General features: G+C 43.6%; 1 pseudogene; it reads left to right on the top strand.

Annotated features, from left to right (window-relative positions):
- The first annotated feature begins 49 nt into the window (after positions 1–49).
- On the top strand, positions 50–3,765 carry LOC100400509 (small ribosomal subunit protein uS2B pseudogene; annotated as a pseudogene).
- The last annotated feature ends 20,854 nt before the right edge of the window (positions 3,766–24,619 follow it).

The raw sequence follows: 24,619 nt of genomic DNA, 5'->3' as shown, positions 1-24,619 counted from the left end.
TAATATAGCTGATAAGAATTTAATATAAAAAATACATTATTTCTACAACTTAACAACAAAAAGATAAATAACTCAATTACAAAATGGACAAAGGACCCCGAATAGATTTTTTTTCCAAAGGAGATAATACCAGTGACCAGTAAGAACATGAAAAGATGCTCACCATTATTAGCCATTAGGGAACGGCAAATCAAAACCACAAGATATCACTCCACACTCACCAGCATGGCTAGAATTTTAAAAGAGAGAGAGAGAGAGCCAGGCATGGTGGCACACAACTGTCGTCCAAGCTACTTGGGAGGCTGAGGAGGGAAAATCACTTAAGCCCAGGATTTATAATCTAGCCTGGGCAAAATAGTGAGACCACCACCTGTACTAGAAAGAAGAGAGCGAGCGAGAGAGAGAGAGAGAGAGCAAGAGAGAGAGAGAGAGTGAGACAGAGAGAGAGCGAGAGAGAGAGAGAGAGAGAGAGGAGAGAGAGAGAGAGGAAGGAAGGAAAGGACGAAGGAAGGACAGGAGGAAAGAAAGAAAGCTTGGCAAAGATGTAGAGGAAAAAAAATTTTTTGAGACAAAGTCTCACTCTGGAGGGCAGTGGTGCAGTTATACCTCACTACAGCCATAATCTCCTGGACTTAAGTGACCCTCTACCTCAGCCTCCTAGGTAGCTGGCTCTGTAGGTGTGCGCTACCACTCCTGGCTAATTTTTGGCTTTTTGTAGAGACGAGGTCTCACTATGTTGCCCAGGCTGATCTCGAACTCCTGAACTCATTTGAGATCAGCCTGGCCAATATGGCAAAACTCATCTCTATTATAAATACAAAACTAGTGGGGTGTGGTGGTGGGTGCCTGTAATCTCAGCTACTTGGGAGGCTGAGGCAGGAGAATTGCTTGAATCCAGGATGCAAAGGTTGCAGTGAGTGGCTGCACTGCACTCCAGCCTAGGCAACAGAGACCCTGTCTCAAAAAAATAAAAAATAAAATAAAATAAAACATAGTAATACAATTAAAATAGGACGTGAACATAACAAATGTACCCCTCTGGTTGGGGACATTGAAAATGGGGGAGGCTGTGCATGTGTGGGGGGCAGACGGCATGTGGAAAACCGCTTATGAATGAATGAATTTGTATGAATAAACACCACCTTTCTCTCAATTTTGCAGTCAAGCCAAACTGCTCTAAAAATTTATTTAAAGGGGGCCGGGCGCGGTGGCTCACGCCTGTAATCCCAGCACTTTGGGAGGCTGAGGCAGGTGGATCACGAGGTCAAGAGATCGAGACCATCCTGGTCAATATGGTGAAACCCTGTCTCTACTAAAAATACAAAAAAAAAAAAAATACAAAAAATTAGCTGGGCATGGTGGCGCGTGCCTCTAATCCCAGCTACTCAGGAGGCTGAGGCTGCCGTGAGCCGAGATCGCGCCATTGCATTCCAGCCTGGGTAACAAGAACTAAACTCCATCTCAAAGAAAAAAAAATTTTTAAAGGATATGCATCTTTCACATAGATTTACCTGACAGTTTGTTTTCCAACAAATATGTATGGAGCAACCATTCAGTGAAGGCATCTGGTTGGCACTGGGAGGTCCATGACGCAGTTGTGCCCTCAGGGGTCCTGGGACTACAGCGGAGCTTGCCAAATTCTCAGACAGAGGGGAGCTGGATGAAAAGGACGTGCAAGAGCAAAGAACATGAATTTGCCTCCTCAGTGTCTCCAAATTGCCCAGAGGTTGATTACAAGCATTAAAGTCCTTTCCGTGCTACCCACAGAGGGGTCCATACGGTGTTGTTCTGGATTCCTGTCTTAACTTAAAGGGAAACTTTCACAATGTCTGGAGCTCTTGGTGTCCCGCACATGAAGGAGGAAGATGTCCTTAAGTTCCTCACAGCAGGAAGCCACTTAGGTAGCACCAACCTTGACTTCCAGATGGAACACTACATCTAGAAAAGGAAAAGTGATGCCATCTACATCTGAAGAGGACCTGGGAGAAGCTTCTGCTGGCAGCTTGTGCCATTGTTGCCATTGAAAACCCTGCTGATGTCAGTGTCACATCCTCCAGAAATACTGGCCAGAGGGCCGTGCTGAAGTTTGCTGCTGCCCCTGGAGCCACTGCAATTGCTGCCGCTTCACTCCTGGAACCTTCACTACCCAGATGCAGGCAGTCTCCTGGGAGCCACGGCTTCTCACGGTTACTGACCTCAGGGCTGACCACCAGCCTGTCATGAAGGCATCTTATGTTAACCTACCTCCCAGTGCTCTGTGTCACACAGATTCCCCTCTGCGCTACGTGGACATTGCCATCCCATGCCACAACAAGGGAGCTCACTCGGTGGATTTAATATGGTGGATGCTGTCTCAGGAAGCTCTGTGCTTGCGTGGCACCATTTCCCATGAGCACCTGTGGGAGGTCATGCCTGATCTCTGCTTCTACAGAGATGCTGACGAGACTGACAAAGAAGAGCAGGCTGCTGCTGAAAAGGCTGTGAACAAGGAGGAATTCCGGGGTAAGTGGACTGCTCCAGCTCCTGAGCTCACTGCTTCCCTGACTGAGGGTACAGACTGGTCTGACCACACCTCAGCGTGCCAGGCCTTTGGGCAGAGGGCAAGAGTTCAGGCTGCAGCTGCCCTCTGTGCCTATCCAGCAGTTCCCTACTGAAGACTAGAGAGCTCAGCCTGCCACGGAAGCCTGGTTTGCAGTTTCCACTGTCAGGCCACTGAATGGGTAGAAACAACCACTGAATGTTCTTAAGCTGTTCTTGCACAGGCTCTTAAGCAACGTGGAAGTAAGGTTTATGGAAAATAAATATCAGTTAAAAAAAACCTGTTAAAGTCATCTGAGCTCCATCCTGACCTACTGAGTCTGAATGTGCTCGGCTGGATCTCCATTTCTGGCCTAGGCGGGAACCACAGCCAGAGGACTTGAACTAGGAGGGCGTGAGAAGGGCCACGCAGCTTCCTCCCTGCCCGTGGCCAATGATTCACCAATTCAGTTCTCTCCACTCCTAGAGCCTCATGCCCTGGCTGCCAGAAGTTGCCCGGTCTCTTTAAAGCTCTCCTTCAGGAGAAGCTCCTGACTTTGGTCCATCTTGGGGGAAACAGAAAACAGCTCCCCACCCCCTCCATTCCACTATCTTCTGAAGAGTAAAGGCTGATTAAGAGCTTTGCAACTTGGGCAAATGTATCAATCCTTTGCATAGATGGTGTTTCTGCTCCTTTGGCCTGAAGACTCAATGCCAACCCAGTACCCCTGGTGAACACATCCCCTATGTTGAGAATGGTGGGTGTGGGGTTGCGTGGGGGAGATTCTGCCCTCTGCTCACTCAGGCCTCAGGAGCTGAGGTCACCAGGCAGCTGCCACTCTGTGGGCACCCATTTTGTTTTCATGGGCCAAGTCCTGGAATGGGGAAGGCATATGTGGACAGTGGGCAGAGACATTGAGACATTGACAGAAGGTCTGTGTCTCAGCCAGAGATCACCTGGCACCTCAGGATTTGCCACTAGACCCCTTCCTAAGGCTGGCTGGGCACTAACTTAGGCATCACTAGCATGTCAGGCCTTTGGGCAGAGAGCAAGCGTTCAGGCCTCAGCTGCTCTTCCCGCCTAGAAGAGAGTGACTGTCTTCTATTCGAATGTGTGCCTTGGGATGGTTTTGTTTTTCTTTGAGATGGAGTCTCGCTCTGTGGCCAGGCTGGAGTGCAGTGGCACAATCTCAGTTCACTGCAACCTCCACCTCCTGGGTTCAAGGGATTCTTCTGCCTCAGCCTCCTGAGTAGCTGGGACTATAGGTGTGTGCCACCACACCTGGCTAATTTTTGTATTTTTAGTAGACACAGGGTGTCACCATTTTGGCCAGGCTGGTTTGGAACTCCTGACCTCATGAACCGCCTGCCTCAGCCTCCCAAAGTGCTGGGATTACAGGAGTGAGCCGTACCAGGCCGTGATTGTATTTTGAAATCCTAAATCAGGACAGCAGACCTGATCAGGTTCAGGCCTCAGCTGAACCTTTTTTTTTTTTTTTTTTTTTTGAGACGGAGTTTCGCTCTTGTTACCCAGGCTGGCGTGCAATGGCGCGATCTTGGCTCACCGCAACCTCCACCTCCTGGGTACAGGCAATTCTCCTGCCTCAGCCTCCTGAGTAGCTGGGATTACAGCCACGCACCACCGTGCCCAGCTGAGTTTTTGTATTTTTAGTAGAGACGGGGTTTCACCATGTTGACCAGGATGGTCTCCATCTCTTGACCTTGTGATCCACCCGCCTTGCCCTCCCAAAGTGCTTGGATTACAGGCGTGAGCCACCGCGCCCGGCCCTCAGCTGAACTTTTAAAGGACTTTTCTAGTTCTACCCACAGTAATATTAATTATCTTATTTCTCACCAGATTATTTCCAACCTCCAGTCAGCTAATTAGTGACCAACTGATTTCCATTCGACAATGATTAGTTCAACTTGTTCTAAAACAAATAATAATTATCCATAACATTAAATATTGAATGCAGCTAAAATAGACTCTGTCCTGGAAATGCGAGACCAGGGGTTCATATATGGGTGATTTTGGACCCCAGGAGACGTCTGGCAGTGTTTGGGGACATATTTGGTTTACACAAGCTGTCACCAGCATCTAGTGGGTAGAGGCCAGAGATGCTGCTGACTATCCTACGATGCACAGGGCAGCCCCCACAACATGGAACTCTCAGGCCCACATGTCTATGGTGTCAAGTTTGGGAAACCTTGCTCTGGGCTCTCTGGGGCTGTGCCTATGCAGCCAGGGTGGCAGCCGAGTGTTGGTTTTCTCCTCACGCTTCATATCTACTTAGGTCCTGTCTGTGACACTGTTGTCAGAGGGGAGAGGCTTGGAACCCCTCAGCTCTCTGCTGCTTCCCTTTTTGTTGGCAGATGCAAGGAGATGACTGCCTTTGAAGAGATGCCCCAGGTACCAACCCATGCCTGGCAAGGGGCAGGGACTGTCTTGAATCAGCATCTCTCACTGGGGAGACGAGAGCAGAGACCGGACGCAGCAAGAGGGTAGGCAGAAGCACTGCAGGATGCAGAGGGAGAGGCGCGGGCTCTAGCTCTATTAGACTCTGCCTCTAACCTGGCCATTTCACCTCCATGCCTGTTTCCTCCTCTGTCCATTGGACACAGGTTCTAAACAGGGTTATTGTGAGGGTCAGGGAAATGAAGGCTGGAACAGGCTTGCGGAAAGCACTAAGGCTGGGCAGCAGCACCTCGTGGGGTCCCTGCTATGTGTGCTGAGGGCCCCAGCTGAGCTGGCAGGTTGGAGCATGGATCCCAGGGAGCACGCACTGTCTAGTTTCAGATAGCTGGTGTGCTTGGAGCACAACAACGGACTAGCTGGCAAGATGGTGCAGGGCAGCATGTGGAGCCTCCCATCTGGGGGCGCTGCTTTCCTTTGGAGCTCTCAGACAGAGGGAGCAGGAGGCCTAGTGAGTCTGGACATGCAGCCAGGTCTCATGCCTGGAGGTTAGCGCAGGGAGCGATGTGCTAGAGCAAGTGGGCTCCATGTCTTGGCCAAAAGCAGGTTGAGGCTGGGCGCCGTGGCTCATGCCTGTAATCCCAACACTTTGGGAGGCTAAGGTAGGAGGATCACTTGAGCCCAGGAGTTTGAGTCCAACCTGGGCAGTATAGCAAGATCCCCTTTCTAAAAAAAAAAAAATTTAATTAGCTGGGTGTGGTGGCATGTGCCTGTAGTCCTAGCCTGGAGAGGCTGAGATAGAAGGATCACTTGAGCCTAGGAGGTCAGGGCTGCAGTGAGCCGTGACTATCACTGCACTCCGCTGTGCAACAGCAAGACCCTGTTTCAAAAAAAAGAAGGGCAGTTTGATCAGAAGCATGGCCTTGTGAAGTGATGAAAACTAATATCTGCAGCTGCTGTTTTGAAACGTTAGTATTTTTAGTACCTTATGAAGTGGTTTTGGAACCTTTGTTGCCTTTAGGCATTTATGTCCCTCTTCTCAGGTGTTTTTTCTTTCTTTTCTTTTCTTTTGTTTGAGACAGAGTTTCCCTCTTGTTGCCCAGGCTGGAGTGCAGTAGCTCGATCTCAGCTCACTGTAACCTCTGCCTACCAGGTTCAAGAGATTCTCCTGTCTCAGCCTCCCAAGTAGCTGTGCCATCACGCCCAGCTAATTTTTTGTCTTGTTAGCAGAGACAGGGTTTCACCATGTTGGTCAGGCTGGTCTTGAATTCCTGACCTCGGGTGATTTGCCCACCTTGGCCTCCCAAAGTACTGGGATTACAGGTGTGAGCCACTGCGCCCAGCCTTCTCAGGATGTTTTAAATCTACTTTTAAACTTCTGATTCTTTTGTAGCTGATCATTTTTCTCTGTATTGTGTAAATTAGCAAAAATTTGGAATAACCGAAATGCCCAACAATAAAGCCTTTATTGGAATGAATGAAAAATCTAACAATAAGGATTCATGGGAGAGCACTAGAGACGCGCGCACACACACACACACGTGCGTGCACACACATGGAAGAAACCCATAACCAAAGTTTACAGATTAAGATAAATCAAAAAAGTTTGAAAGTCCTAAAAGCATGCATGCGTGTGTGTGTGTGTGTGTGTGTGTGTGTGTGTAATATTTTATTTCTTTTAATTTTTGTTTTTGTTTTTTGTTGTAATTTTTTTTTGAGATGGAGTCTCACGGTGTTGCCCAGGCTGTAATGCAGTGGCGCAATCTCAGCTTACTGCAATCTCCACCTCCTGGGTTCAAGCAATTCTTCTGCCTCAGCCACCCGAGAAGCTGGGTCTACAGGTGTGTGCCACCATGCCCAGCTAAGTTTTTTATATTTTTAGTAGAGGCAGGGTTTCACCATGTTGACCAGGATGGTCTTGATCTTCTGACCTCGTGATCCTCCCGCCTCAGCCTCCCAAAGTGCTGGGATTAGAGGCGTGAGCCACCGTACCTGGATTTTTTTTTGGTGGGGGGGATGGAGTCTCGCTGTCACCCAGACTGGAGTGCAGTGGCACAATCTCAGCTCAATGCTACCTCCACCTCTTGGGTTCAAGTGATTCTCCTGCCTCAGCCTCCTGAGTAGCTGGGATTATAGGTGTGTAATTTTTTTAGAGGAGGTATTGGAGTACAGAGGTCATACTTGCTACCCCAAACTTAGAAACAGACAATCAGTTACTAGCAGTGTGATCCTTGGGCTGTTATTTAGTTTTTCTCTACTTCAGTTTTCTCATTTGCAGAAGGTGAACTGTAATAATGGGGCCAAAGGAATGAGGAGCCCGCCGAAAGGGCTCCCAGTGGCCAAAGCTGGAACAATTTGAGCAACGAAATACATAAGGCAGTACTGGATTATAACCCAACATATGCCATAAAGATCCATGAGTTATACTGACACTAATAAATGATCGAGTAGAGTAAGTTAATCAGTGGGAGAGAATAGACAAATCTGTGAAGAGGAACTCCAAATATTGATGTAGATACTCCATGCTCAAGGAAGTGGAGTGTAACTCCCCACTCCTGAAGGGTGGGCTGTGCCAGTGACTTCCTTCCAGCTACTACAGCATGGAAAGGGGCAAAAGGATACCCTTTACGGTGGAAAGCTGGCAAACACGACCTCACCCTGGTGACCAAGGCTAGCATCATTAGTGAGAAGTTATTCTCATAACATGTCTTCCATATGATTCATGAGAATGACACTCCACTTCTGTGGCCTTCGTCCCCCAGACCCACGCCTTCTGTCTAATCATAAGAAAAATACCAAACAAACCATAATCAAGGAACTTCCACCAAATGTTTGACAGCACTTCCTAAAACTGTTTAAGGACGTCAAACACAAGGAATATCTGAGAAACTGGCACAGCCAAAAGGAGCCTATGGAGACATAATAACAAAATGTAATGTGGTCTCCTGGATAGAATCCTAGAACAGGAAAAGGACATTCAGTTAAAAAAAAATAACGCTAAGCAAGTCTGAAAGAAAGATGGACATTAGTTGTAACAAATTGATATAGTTTGGCTGTGTTTCCACCCAAATCCCATCTTGAATTCCCGTATGTTGTGGGAGAGACCAGGTGGAGGTACTTGAATCATGGGGGTAGTTTTCCCCATACTGTTCTTGTGATAATGAACAAATCTCACAAGACCTGATCATTTTATAAGCGTCTGGCATTTCCCCTGCTTGTACTCATCCTGCCGCCCTGTGAAGACGCACTTTCCACCATGCTTGTAAGTTTCCTGAGGCCTCCCCAGCTATGCAGAACTGTAAGTTAACTAACCTTTTTTTCTTTAAAAACTACCCAGTCTTGGGCCAGGTGCGGTGGCTCAAGCCTGTAATCCCAGCACTTTGGAAGGCCAAGGCGGGTGGATCACGAGGTCAAGATATCGAGACCATCCTGGTCAACATGGTGAAACCCTGTCTCTACTGAAAATACAAAAAATTAGCTGGGCATGGTGGTGCACACCTGTAATCCCAGCTACTCAGGAGGCTGAGGCAGGAGAATTGCCTGAACCCAGGAGGCGGAGGTTGCAGTGAGCCGAGATTGTGCCATTGCACTCCAGCCTGGGTAACAAGAGTGAAACTCCGTCTCAAAAAAAAAAAAAAACAAACTACCCAGTCTCAGGTATTTCTTCATAGCAGTGTAAGAATGGACAAATACACAAACATATCATATTAATGTAAGATGTTAACAATAGAAGAAACAGGGTGTGAGGCAGAATATGGGACATCTATGTGCTGCTTTTGCAACTTTTCTATAAATCTATTCTAAAAATAAGGGTTTATTTTTAAAAGTAAGTAATCGTGTCTACATTATGTTGCTGCTGGGATTACATGCATCAGCCGCTGCACCCAGCCAACAAGTGATTTATATCAAGCATTTGACACACTAGTATATGGTGTTTAATGTTAGCTATTATTTATCATTATTGTTCTTATTTGTATTTTTCTTATTAAAATAGCAATGTGTACTCTTCTAGAAAAATTTACAAATGAGCCAAATAAAAACATAAGTCAAAAAGAACACCCACAACCCCACATTCTCAGAGAGAACCACTGGTCACACCTTGCTGTGGATCCCTTCCAAGGTATAATTAATTTTTACAAAGCTGGAATCACTCCATACATATGGTTCAGTAAATGGCCATAATTTGTTTAAGTAACCCATAAATTATTTGATATTTAGGTTGTTCTAACTGTTTGCTCTTAAAAATGGATAAGAGCACAAGTAATGGACTAGCATTAATTAAGAAGAAAAAAGAAAAGCTTGAAAAATTATAAAAATTGGACACTTATGCTGAAATAAGTTAATCAAAATGACCTTATCCGAAAATCTGATGGCTGACTTTTCTTTTCTAGATATGTTTTATTTCATAATTAAATTTTTTTAAGAGGAAAAGATTACCTGGCATGATTTGTTTTTTAAAGTTTAAAAGCTTCGTTCATTTATGATGATGATAATAATTTTTTTTAAAGCTACATTTGCTCAATGGATTAATATGGGCTTTTTCCCCCCCACCTATGCATTATTTTAAAAAAGTATTTATTTATGGCTGGGCGCAGTGGCTCATGCCTGTAATCCCAACACTTTGGGAGGCTGAGGCAGGCAGATCACCTAAGGTTGGGAGTTCAAGACCAGACTTTTTATTGTATATTTTTAGGTGTACCACCAACATGGAGAAACCCCGTCTTTACTAAAAATACAAAATTAGTCAGGCATAGTGACACATGCCTGTAGTCCCAACTACTTTGGAGGCTGAGGCAGGAGAATTGCTTGAACCCAGGAGGTGGAGGCTGTGGTGAGCTGAGATTACACCATTGCACTCCAGTCTGGGCAAAAAGAGCAAAACTCTTTCTCAAAAAAAGAAAAAAAGGATTTATTTATTTATTTGCCTATTCTGAGAGCATCATTTTATCCTTTTATTGTATATTTTTAGGTATGCCACTTGATTCGGATATACATTGTGAAGTAACCACTGCCATAAAGACAACTGACATATCCATCACCTCACATAGTTACGTTTTTTGTGTGCATGGTGAGAAAACTTGGGACTTACCTTCTTAGCAAATTTCAAGCATATGGTACAGTATTGTTAGCTATAGTCATCAGGCTTTATATTAGATCTCTAGAACTCATTCATCTTGCATAGCTGAAACTTTGCACTCTCTGACCAACATCTTCTGATTTTCCCCTTCCCCCGCACCTGGTAACTATCATTCTTTTCTTTGTTTCTATGAGTTTGACTATTTTAGGCTCCACATACAAGTGAGCTCTTACAGATTTGTCTTTCTGTGTCTGGCTTATTTCACTTAGCATAATGGGCATGGTGGCACATGCCTGTAATCCCAGGCCTATCCAAGTTGATGCAAATGACAAGATTTTTTTTTTTTAAGGTGGGATAAGATTTCATTGTATATGTATGCACCACATTTTCTTCATTCATTGTTTTGGGTTGTTTTTAGTGTGTTTTTTTGAGACTGAGTCTTGCTCTGTCACTCAGGCTGCAGTGCAGTGGCACGATCTCAGCTCACTGCAACCTCCACCTCCTGAGTTCAAGTGATTCTTTTGCCTTAGCCTCTCGAGTAGCTGGGATTATAGGCATCCACCACCACGCCCAGCTAATTTTTGTATTTTTAGTAGAGATGGGGTTTCACCATGTTGGCCAGGCTGGTCTGGAACTCCTGACCTCAAGTGATCCACTGGTCTCGGCCTCCCAAAGTGCTGGGATTACAGGAGTGAGCCACTGCACCCGGCCTTATTCATTCCTTGTTGATGGACATTAAGGTTATTTTCATATCTTTGCTACTTTGAGTAATGCTGCACTGAAAATAGGAGTGCAGGCAACTTTTCAAGACCTAAATTTCAGTTCCTCTGGATGAATACGTAGAACTGGGATTGCTGGATTATATGGTACTTCTATGTTTAATTTTTTGAGAAACTTTCACGCTGTTTTCCACAACGGCCATAGCAACTTATATCCCCACCAACAGTATACATAAGGGTTCCCTTTTCTCCACACCCTTACCAAAACTTATTTTTTTAAAAAAATACAAGTTAAGTGTCCCTTATCTGAAATGCTTAGGACCAGAAGCATTTTGGATTTAAAATAATTCCCAAGATATCTCATTATGTATATGCAAATATTCCAAGCTTTATTTTAAAAGGTTGTTCTAACTCTTTGCTCTTACAAATAGGCAACAGCACAAGTAATGGACTAAGCATTAAGAAGAAAAAAGAAAACCCTGAAAAATTTTAAAAACTGGACATAAAGCTTGGAATATTTGCATATACATAATGAGATATCTTGGGAACGGAACCCAAGTCTAAACACAAAATTCATATATGTTTCACACATACTTTATACACATAGCCTGAAGGTAATTTTATACAATGTTTTAAATAATGTTGTGTATGAAACAAAGTTTGTGTACACTGAGCCATCAGAAAGCAAAGGCACCATGATCTCAGCAACCAATGTGGACAATCTGTGGTTGTTTAGCATCACTATCATGCCTGAATCTAAATTTATATGCTACTAATTAAACAATTATTTCCTTACATTTATTCACACAAAAGCACTTAACGGCAAAAAATATGACATACTTTTTTTTTTTTTGAGACAGGTTCTCACTACTGTGTTGCCCAGGTTGAAAGGCAATGGTGTGAACATGGCCCACTGCAGCCTTCACCTCATGGGCTCAAGCAATCCTCCTGCCTCTGCCTCCCAAGTAGCTGAGATTACAGGCACACAACACTATGCCCTGCTAATTTTTAAATTTTTTATTTCTTATTTTTGTGGAGACAGGGTCTCAGCATGTTGCCCAGGCTGGTCTTGAACTTCTGGCTCAAGCAATCCTCCTGCTTTGGCTTCCCAAAGTGCTGGGATTACAGGCATGAGCCGCCGCACCCAGCCAACAACAGCTTTTGTCTTAGAAGTGTCTTTTTGTCCAGGTGCAGTGGCTCACACCTATAATCCCGGCACTTCAGGAGGCCAAGGCGGGCAGATCACCTGAGGTCAGGAGTTCAAGAACAGCCTGGCCAACATAGTGAAACCGCATCTCTACTAAAAACACACAAAAAATTAGCAGGACATGGTATCACATGCCTGTAATCACAGCTACTCAGGAGAATGAAGAGGAAGAATTGCTTAAACCCGGGAGGCAGAGCTGGCTGTGAGCCAAGATTGTGCCATTGCACCCCAGGTTGGGCAACAAGAGCAAAACTCTGTCAAAAAAAAAAAAAAAAAAGAAGTGTCTTTTTGATTTTATAAACAGACATGATTTCTTGTTCTGTGATGAATGCATGCTGCTTAAGTCCTTTAACAAGCCCGTCATACATTTTCACCATGCCATCTATAGACATTTTTTCTGCAAAAAAATGTTAACAATGTCATCTTCATTGCCACTATTATCACAATCACTTTGACTCGGAGCCATTTGGCCATTTCACCATCAACCAATGAGTAAACAACTGGAGCCTTATTATCAATGTCAAAGCCCTCTTGATATCTACTTCTTCCAGCTTACCGGCAGACTCTGAAGGAATATTTTTTGCACGTGAAAGAAGGTCAGATGCCATTTCTTTCTCACTTAACACCAATTCTTTCTCACTTGATACACAATTCTTCAAAGTCACCACCTTGTTCCTCATCACCACTGAACATAGTCAAAGGCCAGAGGTTGCACCAGGGATGCACAACTATGTCTTTAGTTACTGTGTTCCAAGCACTGGCAACAGTATATGTGGCATCCTTCATGTCACCTCCTTTTGAAAAACTTCTGCACCTGTGCCTCTGTTCACTGCTGCTAGCATTCTGTTCAATAAAGTGTTCTTATATTTACTCTTCATTGATGTAAGGATACCTGGTCACATGGAATTAATGAAGTCACATCTGGGGGAAAATACATGGCATAAACATGATTTTCTGTGAGAACTTCAGTTGGAGAATGAGCAGCACAGTAATCAAGGAATAACAGTCTTACATCATCATGCATTCCAGCTTCCCTGCCGTGAGCACTGGCTACTGGTACAAAATGTTTGTGAAACCAATCATAAGAGATGTCCCTGATGATCCATGCCTTCTTGTTAGCATACTAGTGGACTGGTAAGAGCGCTCCTTGTTAACAGGGAGGATGCGAGCTTTTGCCAATCACAGCAAGTTTATACTCATGGATGCTTGCTGCATTAGCACATCCCAGCAGCTACTCTATCCTTGGCGTCTTTTTTTTCTTTTTTTAAATTGAGGCAGAGTCTTGCTCTGTTGCCCAGGATGGAGTACCATAACGTGATCCTGGCTCACGGCCAACCTCTGCCACCCAACCTCTTCAAGTGATTCTTGTGCCTCAGCCTCTTGAGTAGCTGGTACTAAAGGCATGCAACACCACATCCTCCTAATTTTTTTGTATTTTCAGTAGAGATGCTGTTTCACCACGTTGGCCAGGCTGTTCTCAAACTCCTGACCTCAGGTGATCTGCCCACCTCAGCCTCCCAAAGTGTTGGAATTAGAGGTGTGAGCCACCATGCCTGGCCTATCCTTGGCAATCTTAATTCCTGTCTCATCAACTGTAGTCAGTGTCTTTCTGGGCCAATAATGTCAAAACAGTGATGTTTCATCAGCATTACAGACTTGTTCTGGCATCAGATTTTTATTAGTGATGACTCGGGCAAACTTGTCAATTAATTTCTCTGCCACTTCATGATCATCACAAATTTTAAAATATGTAATGCTGCCTTTTCTTAAGTTTCTACAACCAGCCTGTTGAACATTCATAGTTTCCTTCAATTTTCAGTTCACCGTGATAGACTTTTGCTTGTTTCATGATCAGTGGCCGGTATTTACTGCAGCACTTTTGATCCCACTCTTTCAATACATAATCAAGATCTTCATTATTACTTTATACATGGTTTTTTTTTGTTGTTGTTGTTTGTTTGTTTTGTTTTTTGAGACAGTGTCTATATCACCCAGACTGGAATGCAGTAGCTTAATCTTGGTTTACCGCAACCTCCACCTCTCCAGCCCAAGCAATCTTCCCACTTCCTGAGTAGCTGGGACTATAAGCACACATCACCACACCCAGCTAATTTTTTTTTTTTTTGAGACGGAGTCTTGCACTGTTGCCCAGGCTGTAGTGCAGCGGCCCAATCTCGGCTCACTGCAATCTCTGCCTCCTGGGTTCAAGCAATTCTCTTGCCTCAGCCTCCTGAGTAGCTGGGACTACAGGCATGCACCACCATGCCCAGTTAATTTTTTTTTTTTTTTGTATTTTTAGTAGAAACGGAGTTTCACCATGTTGGACAGGATGGTCTTGATCTCCTGACCTCATGATCTGCCTGCCTCGGCCTCCCAAAGTGCTGGGATTACAGGCGTGAGCCACTGCGTCTGGCCTGTTTTTTTGAGACAGAATCTCACTCTGTCACCCAGGCTGGAGTGCAGTGGTACAATCTTGGCTCACTGCAACCTCCATCTCCCAGGTTCAGGTGATTTTCGTGCCTTGGCCTCCAGAGTAGCTGGGATTACAGGTGTGTGCCACCACACTCAGCTAATTTTTGTGTTTTTAGTAGAGATGAGGTTTCACCATGTTGGCCAGGCTGGTCTCAAACTCCTGGGCTCAAGTGATGCACCTGCCTTGGCTTCCCAACATGCTGGGATTACAAGAATGAGCCACCACACCCAGCCAATGTTTTGTATTGTTTTGTAGAGATGGGGTTTTGCCATGTGGTCCAGGCTGGTTTTGAGCACAAGCAATCTCTGCCTGCCCTGGCCTCCCAAAGTGCTGGGATTATAGGCATGAGCCACTGCACCCAGCCTGTTTTTCTATTTTTTTTTTTAATTAACTTCTGTTCATCGCTTTCAGCATAGAACTTCAACAGTTTATCCTTCTGTTTCTTCAGGTCATCTATGGTGGTCATTCCAACACCATACGCTTCTGTAAGACATTTCATGCTTACCCTGCTGTCCAGTTTCTCCAACAGCTTAATTTTCTTTGCTATAGATAAACATAACTGAGTCCTCTTTTTCTCACCACTGTTACCCACAGAGTATCTGTAAGCCTTTTTGACATTTTCAAATAATATCTTTACACCACAGAGCAGAGAATAAGCAAAAAGAAATCCCACAGGGAGTAATGCACATAGGTATTGACCCCATGTGGGGCACTGTGGAGAACCTGAAATTGGTGCATCTGGCCTGCACACCATTTTCCAAATGGGTTATGCCATTTTATAACCCTTGGTGGATGTACTTACATGGGGAAATCTGGACATATGCAGAAAAGATATATCACAGCTGAAGGGGGCAGTGGGTGGTTTACCCCTTGGGGATGCTGAATAAACTGTGTGTTGTGTGTCTGCATTTTCATTATGACAAATCATATCAGGTCAGATATGGAATTTTCCACTTGTGGTGACATGTTGACACTCAAAACCTTTCAGGTTTTGAAGCATTTTATATTTTGGATTTTCAGAGTAGGGATGCTCAATCTGTAATGACCATGTTGACAGGTGTGAGATAATATCTCATTGTGGCTTTGATTTGCATTTCTCTGATGATTAGTGATGTTGAACACCTTTTAATATACCTGTTGGCCATTTGTATGTCTTCTTTAAAAAAATGTCAGCTCAGGTCCTTGTTCCATTTCTAATCAAGCTATTTGTGTTTTTATTGTTGTTTTTGTTTTGCTATTGAGTTGTGTGAGTTCCTTATATATTTTAAGTATTAACCCTTTATCAGATATGTGGTTTGAAAATATATTCTTCCATTCCATAGGTTGCCTTTTCATTTTGTTGATTGTTTCCTTTACTATGCAAGAGCTTTTTAGGTTGAGGAATCCAATTGTTTGTTTTTGTTTTTGTTGCCTGTGCTTTTGGTGTTTTTGCCATGCCCAATGTCAAAAATCTTTTCTCCTATATTTTCTTCTAAGAGGTTTACAGTTTCAGGTCTTATGTTTAAGTCTTTAATCCAATTTGAGTTAATTTTTTTTATATGGTGTAAGAGTAGGATCCAGTTTCATTCTTTTGCAGGTGGATATCCAGTTTTCCCGGAAGCATTTATTAAGAGTCTGTCCTTTCTCACATTGTGTATTCTTGGTGTCCTTGTGAAAGATTAGTTGATTATAAATGCATGGATGTATTTTTGGACTCCCTATTGTGTTTTATTTGTTGATGTCTGTTTGTGTGCTAGTATAGTACCATGTTTCTTCAATTACCATAGCTTTGTAATATAGTTTGAAATCAAGGAGTGTGGTTGCCCCAACTTTGTTCTTTCTCAAAATTGCTTTGGCAATTTCGGGTCTTTGGTGCTTCCATATGAACTTTAGGATTGTTTTTTCTATTTCTGTAAAAACTGCCACTGAAATTTTATAGGGACTTCATTGAATCAGAAGATTGCTTTGGAGTATGGACAATTTGACAATATTAATTCTTCTAGTCCATGTATATGATATATCTTTTCATTTATTTGTATCTTCTTCAATTTTTTTCATCAAAGTTTTATTGTTTTTAGGGTACAGATCTTTTACCTCCTTGGTTAAATTTATTCCTAAGTATTTTATTTTTTTATGCCATTGTAAATGAGATCATTTTATTAATTTCTTCTTTGGGTTGTTTGTTGTTGGTGCATAAAAATGCGACTGCATTTTATATGTTGATTTTGTATCCTGCAACTTTACTGAAGATGTGTATTAGTTCTGACAGGATTTAGGATTTTCTATATATAAGATCATATAATCTGCTAACATACAATTTGATTTCCTTCCAATTTGAATTTCTTTTATCTATTCTTCTTGCCTAATTGCTTTGGCAAACACTTTCAGTACTATTTTGAATACGAGTAGTGAGAGTGGGCAGACTTGGGTTGTTCCTGTTCTTAGAGGAACAGTTTTCAAATTTCCTCTGTTGAATATGATGTTAGATGTGGGCTGTCATATATGACTTTTATTATGTTGAGGTACATTCCTCTATAATTAATTTGTTGAGTGTTTTTAATCATGAAAGGATATTGAATTTTGTCAGATGTATTTTCTGCATATATTAAAATGATCATATATTTTTTATCCTTTATCTGTTAATGTGGTGTACTTCACTTATTCTTTTGTATATGTCAAACCATTCTTGCATCCCAGGGATAAATCCCACTTATCATAGTGTATGGTCCTTTTAATATGCTATTGAATTCAGCTTGCTAGTATTTCACTGAATGTTGTTTGTTTATTGATTTTCTGTCTGGATGATCTATCTAAGGTTGAATGTCTTCTGTTTCTCCTTTCAGTTTGTTATTTGCTTTATATATTTAGGTGTTCCAGTGTTGGCTATATGTATATTTACAATTGTAACACCTTCTTGGTGAACTGACTCTTTTATCATTCATTATATGATGACTTTCTTTGACTCTTGTGACAATTTTTGACTTAAAGTCTATTGTACCCAGTATAAGTATAGATACCTCCGCTCTCTTTTGGCTTCCATTTGAGTGGAATATCTTTTTCCACCCCTTTACTTTCAGCCTGTGTGTGTCTTAAAGCTAAAGTGAGACTCTTGTAGGTAGCACATAGCAGGATTTTTATTTTTTATTTTTTTATTTTTGAGACAGAGCTCGTTCTTACTGCCCAAGCTGGAGTGCAATGGCATGATCTCGGCTCACCCCAATCTCTACCTCCTGGGTTCAAGCAATTCTCCTGCCTCAGCCTCTCAAGTAGCTGGGATTACAGGCATGTGCCACCACACCTGGCTAATTTTGTTTTTAGTAGAGACGGGGTTTGTCCATGTTGGTCACGCTGGTCTCGAACTCCCAACCTCAGGTGATCTGCCCGCCTCAGCCTCCCAAAGTGCTGGGATTACAGGCATGAGCCACTATGCCCAGCCTAGGATCTTGTTTTTTTAGTTGTTCAGCTGTTATGTCTTTTGATTGGTGAAATTAAATCATTTATATTTAAAGTAATTATTGATAGGTAAGAACTTACTATTGCCATTTAGTTTTCTTCTGTTTTGCAGTTTCTTTGCTGTTTTCTCTACTGCTGTCTTCCTTTGTGATTTAGTAATTTTTATAGTATTATGTTTTGATTTCTTTCTCTTTATATTTTGTGTATCTACTACAGATTTTTCTCTTTGTGACTACCATGGGATTACAGAAAACATTCTATTGTTATAATAGACTATTTTAAACTGATAAAAACTTAACTTTGATCACATACAAAAACTTTAACTTCTTTTCCCCTACATTTAATGTTATTAATATTACTGTTTACATTTTTATAATGTGCATTCATTAATAAATTATTGTAGCTATAGTCATTTTTCATACTTTTGTCTTTAAACTTTTACATTGGTGGTAAAAGTAATTTACATGCTACCATTACATAATTAGATCATTCTGAATCTGACTATACATTTACCTTTGATAGTAAGTTTTATAAATTTCATATGTTTCTTATATTTAGTGTCCTTTCATTTCTCTTCTTTCTTCTTCCTTCCTCCCTCTTCCTCTCCCTCTCCCTCTCCCTCTTCTTCTCCTTTTTCCTTATCCCTTCCTCTTTCTTTCTTCTTTTCTTCTTTCCAGTGCTGGCTGATGTCCTTTCATTTCAACCTGAAGAACTTTCTTTAGCATTTCTTGTGAGCAGTAATGAACCTCAGCTGGAAAAGTCTTTATCGCTCTTTCATTTCTTAAGAATAGATTTGCTGGGTAAAGTATTCTTGGTTTGCAGTTGTTTTTGTTGTTTCAGCACTTTGAATATGCTAGAACATTGACTAATACTGCGAATATTTTTTTGTTTCATGTTGTGCCGTAAGTCATACAGTTCCTTTTCATCCTTTCTTCTTATTGTTTCTCTGATTGGATAATTTCAAATGATCTGTCTTTGAGTACACTGCTTCTCTCTTCTGCTTGATTAAGTCTTCTGTCAAAGCTCTCTATTGAATTTTTCAGTTCATTCATTGTATTCTACAGCTCCAGAATTTCTGCTTAGTTCTCATTTTGTTCTTGTATTGTTCTGATTTTGTTTAGTTGTCTGCATTCTCCTCTACCTCAGTGAGCTTCTTTAAGTCACTTATTTTGAGTTATTTATCAGGCAACTCATAGGTCTCAATTTCTTTGGGATCAACCACAGGAGCTTTATTTTGTTCCTTTGGTGGTGTCATGTTTTCTTAATTCTTCAGTTCCTTTAAGTGTTGCATTTCTGTCTTTGAAGAACCAGTCTCCTCTTCCAGTCTCTACTAACTGGCTTAGGAAGAAAAAGACAGTCACCAGACAGTCAAGATTTTGGGGTCTTGCAGTCCTTTTCTATGGATTCACCTGCCCCACTCTCTTTTTCCCCCTTGGGGGTTAAATCTTAGGATTGTGTGCCTACTCTCAATCTTGTAAAGTCAGGCCAGGTGTTGAGGGCCTCCTTTTAATTTTCTTCAGGGTAGTGCCTTGAAGTGTTCGAGGTTGTGCACCTTCTCTCAATCCTGCAAAGCTGAGACAGCTGCTGATATCTACGTGCTGTCTATGGGCATTTGCATGTGTCCTCTGTGGTGATTTGCACTCACTATCTATGAAGGCTCAGGTGCTCTGTCTCAGGAGTGCACAAATACCATCTGAGGGCTTTTGCATGTGCCATTTCAGGGGCACATGCAGACTGCTGGGGATGTGAGTCATCCAGTTGAAGGTACTGAAGGTGAGGCATCCCAACAGGGTTTTCAGACAGGACTCCTGGAGGAGTCTCAAGCAAATTAATAGGATTTACCACTGGTTTTTAATAGTTGTGTGGCTGCTCCTAGCCCCCTCAAGACTATTAGCTTTGTGGTCTTCTCAGTGATCTGGGTAGGGTGAGGCAGAAGTGAGCCTCTTGGGTAATAACCTGTAAGGTTGGGGAAGCTGGACACTCACTTCACTCTCACTGTTCCCCATGGAAGAAACTATGGACTTGGGCACTAAGCCGTGCTGTCTTTGGAGTGGGGTGATGTAGGTCAAGTCACACTACTTTTCTTCCTCTTCTTTTTCTTCCTCCTCCTCTTCTTCTCTTCTTCTTTCTTCTTCTTCTCCTTCTTCTTCCTCCTCTTCTTCTTTTCTTCTCCTTCTTCTTATTCTTCTTCCTCTTCTACCTTTTGTTTTTGATAGAGTCTTGCTGTTGTCACCCAGGCTGAAGTGCAGTGGCACAATCTCAGCTCACTGCAACCTCTAGCTCCTAGATTCAAGCAATTCTCCTCCCTCAGCCTCCTGAGTAACTGGGACTACAGGCGCCCACCACCACGCCTGACTAATTTTTGTATTTTCAGTAGAGACAAGGTTTCACCATGTTGGCCAGGCTGGTCTGAAACTCCTGACCTCATGTGATCTGCCTACCTCAGCCTCCCAAAGTGCTGGGATTACAGGCATGAGCTACCATGTTCTTACCTTCATCAATGCATCTAGTCTTAATTTTTGTTTGTTTTTTTGTTTGGATAGAGTTCTGTAATTGCTTCACTGGACTCCTGGTTTCCTACTTGAGGTATTCTTCTTGTCCATGGATGGTTGTCAAAATTGATATTTCTATGGAAGTATGAGGATGGGAATCTCTTATTCTACCATCTTGCTGTCATCACTCTGGCAAAAATGTTCAGTGGTTATCTCTTTTGTTTTCTTTGCATTCTGCCATAATTACCAGATTCTCTCCAATGAGGACATTTTACTCTAAAGCAGTGATAATATCATGGACAATGAATGAGTGTAATCTTTTCCAACCAAGTTCATTTCACTTTCAAGTAAATCTATTTACTATGTAGTATTATAAATGCTTCTCAAATATTTAATAACTTAATGAAGTAAATGAGTATTATTTTGCTCATTTTACAGATGAGGAAACTGAGGACCAGAGAAACTAAGTAGATCACCCAAGATAACACCTGAGATGTATTGGACCCAGTGGCCAAGCTCTTAACCACCATGCCATGCCGTCCAGAAACCCTCTGGGTCAAATTGCATGCAGTATACAGCCTGTCCTGGGCTCACAAAGAGGTGACAATTGCACTAACTTTTATGATTCTGGAGCCTGGAATCTGGAAGCCATGGAATTCCAAAAGAGGCCCCCTGTTAGTTGTGTGGCTTTGGGAAAGTCCCTTAACTCCCCTAAGCCTTGGTTTCCTTATTTGTAAAATGTGCATGATTCCATCTGCATTCTTTCCTGCTTCTCAGGGTTGTTCTGAGCTCAGGTATGTGAAAATATTCCATAAACTGCGAAGGATACAGGTAGGCAGGAAATCAAGGGAGAGAAATCAAAGGGATGTCATGTAAACAAAGGTGCCTTAAAAGGATTGTGAAGATCATCGTGAGGGAGCTGTGTGAAGAGGAATTTGGTTCCTGAGGAGGGGCAGTGGGACTGGGGTAGAAACAGGTTTGGTGTTAAATCTTGGAGGGCTTTAATGTCAGATGAGGCATTGGGATGTTACTGACAGTAAAATAAGGAGGGTGGGCTATGAAGGGTCATCCACTGCAAAAATACAGCATGATTGCAGAGTTGTCTTCAGCCTCTCTGCTGATAGGCCCAACTTCTAAGTGAGTCTGAGAGAAAGGGCTCCCCAAAACAGGCCCTCTGGGCAGGTGAAGACTCAGGTGGTGTATAGGGACTTGCTGGCAAGTTTTAGTCAATGCCCATGAGAGAGAAGCAGGTACAGGAGGCCAGCATTACGGTTCTTTCCAGGAGCCTAGGAAAACCAGAGTGTGAGCCTCTCCCATTTGGTGACTCCTTCCAATTTATGGTAGTCAGCTTATTTGATCATCCAACAGCCTGGGATGGAGATGAACTACTATCTTCCCTCCACAAATCTGCTCTTCCTAATGTCCCCAGTGACTCTAACTTCCTCCTCCTCAAATCCTCCTTAATATGGTTGGGAGTAGTTTACATTGCTGACCTCTCCCTTGCTCCTAAAAAGTCCTTTTTCTGCCAGGATTGCACTCTAGAATTACAGGAAGAAAGCATCTGAATGTGCTAAGGTCACATGGTCTTAGCTGGGGGTGAGTAGAACCCCTTCAGTGATGGTCCCACCAAACTGTAACTCAATCCTGATATTGTAAACCTTGTTTTTAAAAGCCTCTAGAGAATGATTCTTTCTCCTCAAACTCAACCAAAATTCTGAACCTGAAAAGGGAGGGGATGAAGTCCTGTGTACAAAATCACAACCGTCCATCATACTCCTGCCCAGAGACATCCTTAACTCCTGCCTCTTCCATACTCCATTTCTCCTCAATATCTTTCTAAGAACTTCATAATAACTGTCCTCATCACTCCTTGCTGCCAGTCTCTACCTGCAAATCTAACTGCCCCACTACCAGTCATCTTCTAAAGTACAATCTGGGCTGGGCATGGTGGCTCACGCCTGTAATCCCAGCACTTTGGAAGGCTGAAAGCAGATCACTTGAGGTCGGGAGTTTGAGACCAGCCTGGCCAATATGGTGAAAATCCGTCTCTACTAAAAATACAAAAATTAGCCGGGTGTGGTGGTAGATGCCTGTAATCCCTATTACTCAGGAGGCTGAGACAGGAGAATCTCTTGAACCCAGGAGGCGGAAGTTGCAGTGAGCCAAGATCACGCCACTGCACTACAGCCTGGGCAACAGAGCAAGACTCTGTCTCAAATAAATAAATAAATAAATAAAATACAATCTGATCAGTCCAAGCTGCTCCTTCCCTCCTCCGCCTCAAAAAAACCCTTTATGGCTCCCCATTGCCATTAGCTAAAGTTCTTAATATGGTTTACAAGGTCCTTCCCAAACCTTATCTTTCAACAAGGCTTCATTTATCACTCCAGCCCCACTACTCCTCAAACAGGCCTCTCTATGCCTCTGTCTATATTCTTCCTTTTTCCTGGGTGCCTTTCCCACATTCTCTGTCTGGAAGGATCCCATTCATATTCATCTTTTAAGCCAGGATGAGTTGGTTAATCCCTCTTTTGTACTCTCTTCACGCTCAGTAAGGATTTAAGATTAAAGCCCTGAGCACATTTTATTATGGCGTTTGTTTACAAGTCTGTCTCCTCCACTGGACTGGGAGCTCCCCTAAAGTAGACTGAGTTTTCCTCAGCTTTATTGCTCTAGTGCTTAGCATTGTGCCTAGCCTGTGGTGTTTGGTGATTTTAAGTGAGCTGTACAGATGAGGAAACTGAAGCTCAAAGAGAACAAGTCACACACTTAGAATGAGCAATCTCCCTAATGGCAGTCAAGTTGGAAAGATAGCTGTAATCAATCAGATTGTGCTTTGTAATCACCAGGCAGTTGCTAAAGACTGGAAGGAAAGGGTGGTAACCAGCTATCTCCCTGTGCTCTTTGAGAAAACGGGCTCCAACTTAAATGGTCAAGAGGGATTTAAGTTAAAGACGAGAGAGACCTTCTCGTTCCTGGGTCTGGTAGACAAAAAAGTGAGCTGACTCAGAACGTTTGTGCACTTTTTGCCTCTGGAGGCTTTTATGAACAAGATAGACCTTATTATCAGGGCTGAGTGGCAAGTCCTGTTAGAGGCCGACAAATGGCTGAGCTGATGTCTGAAGAAGCTGCCTCTTGAGGAAGCCCTTGAGGAGCAGAGGAACCAGTGAGAAGACTTTAGTTCCCATGGAGCTCAAGGATGCTTGGGGGAGGGGGAGACAGAGGAGGGAGCCCTTCCTAATTAAGCTTCTACCCACGAGTGCATGTGAGGCTAATAAGGCAGCCCCGTTCCAGGGCACCTCTACACCCAGCCAGCCGGTCTGCCTGTTTATTGCCCGTATGGAGATCATTAATGCCTCCTGACACTGGGGTCACTCCTGGGGTCAATCCCGGAGCCCGTTCTGCAAAGCAAGGGGAAATGAACTTCCCAGCACATGTGGCTCAGGCTTGGCAGGGAGGGGGACTGTGGTCACCCCACACCTCAGCTCTGGGAGAGATCAGCACTCCAGGCAGTCAGACCCCCCAAAACAATCCCCTCTACCCATGCTGGACTCAGGGGGGGTGGTCCTGGGGAAAGGCGAGGTGGAGGCCCTTGTCTAGGCCGGGACAACCCCCACTGAGGCTGTCCCAACCGACAGACAGACACTAATCCCCTGGCGACGGACTGGGCTGGTGTCTGGGAGCTGCAGCTGCAGCTCAACAGGGGCCAGCCTGCCGGCCACAGGTGGCGGGAAGGCACAGGCCTGGTGGCCACGTGGGCGCGAGCTTGGGCCTTGGCCCCACCTTCACCCGCTTCCCCCTTGTTGATTGGGCCCCTTCCTCCTCCAGAATCCAAGATGGTGGAGGGGGGCAGGCTTCCAGGGCGATCAGAGCTTCAATTGGTAGAATGCAGGCCCTTTGAGCTGAAGGACGGCTCCAGTAGCCATTCAGGGAACTCCTGCTGGTGATGGCAGTGGGTACTTAGCCACCTTACCTCACACTTAAGCAGCGAGGCGACCTGAGGAATTGGTCTCCCGCAGGCTGGCATGGGCCACAGTGAGAACGAAGAGACTCCACACGGCTGCTGGGCAGGCCCCTTACCAGCCTGGGGCGTCTTCCTCCATAATGGAACTGAGAATCAGTCCCTACCTGCCCAGCAAGAAGACAGGGAAAACCTCCAACTAACTTGGAGGAAATCAATAGGATTACGAGGTTAATGCCAGAGCAGGCTGAGTGACAGTTACCAAATAAATGATCTTGGGAGGACATGGTTGAGGTTAAACGAGGCCCAATAAATAAAGTAACATGTT

This window comes from Callithrix jacchus, chromosome 5, assembly GCF_049354715.1.
Source record: "Callithrix jacchus isolate 240 chromosome 5, calJac240_pri, whole genome shotgun sequence".
Lineage (NCBI taxonomy): Eukaryota > Metazoa > Chordata > Mammalia > Primates > Cebidae > Callithrix > Callithrix jacchus.
The sequence above is the reverse complement of the archived record's forward strand: the minus strand, read 5'-3'. Positions and strand labels throughout refer to the sequence as shown.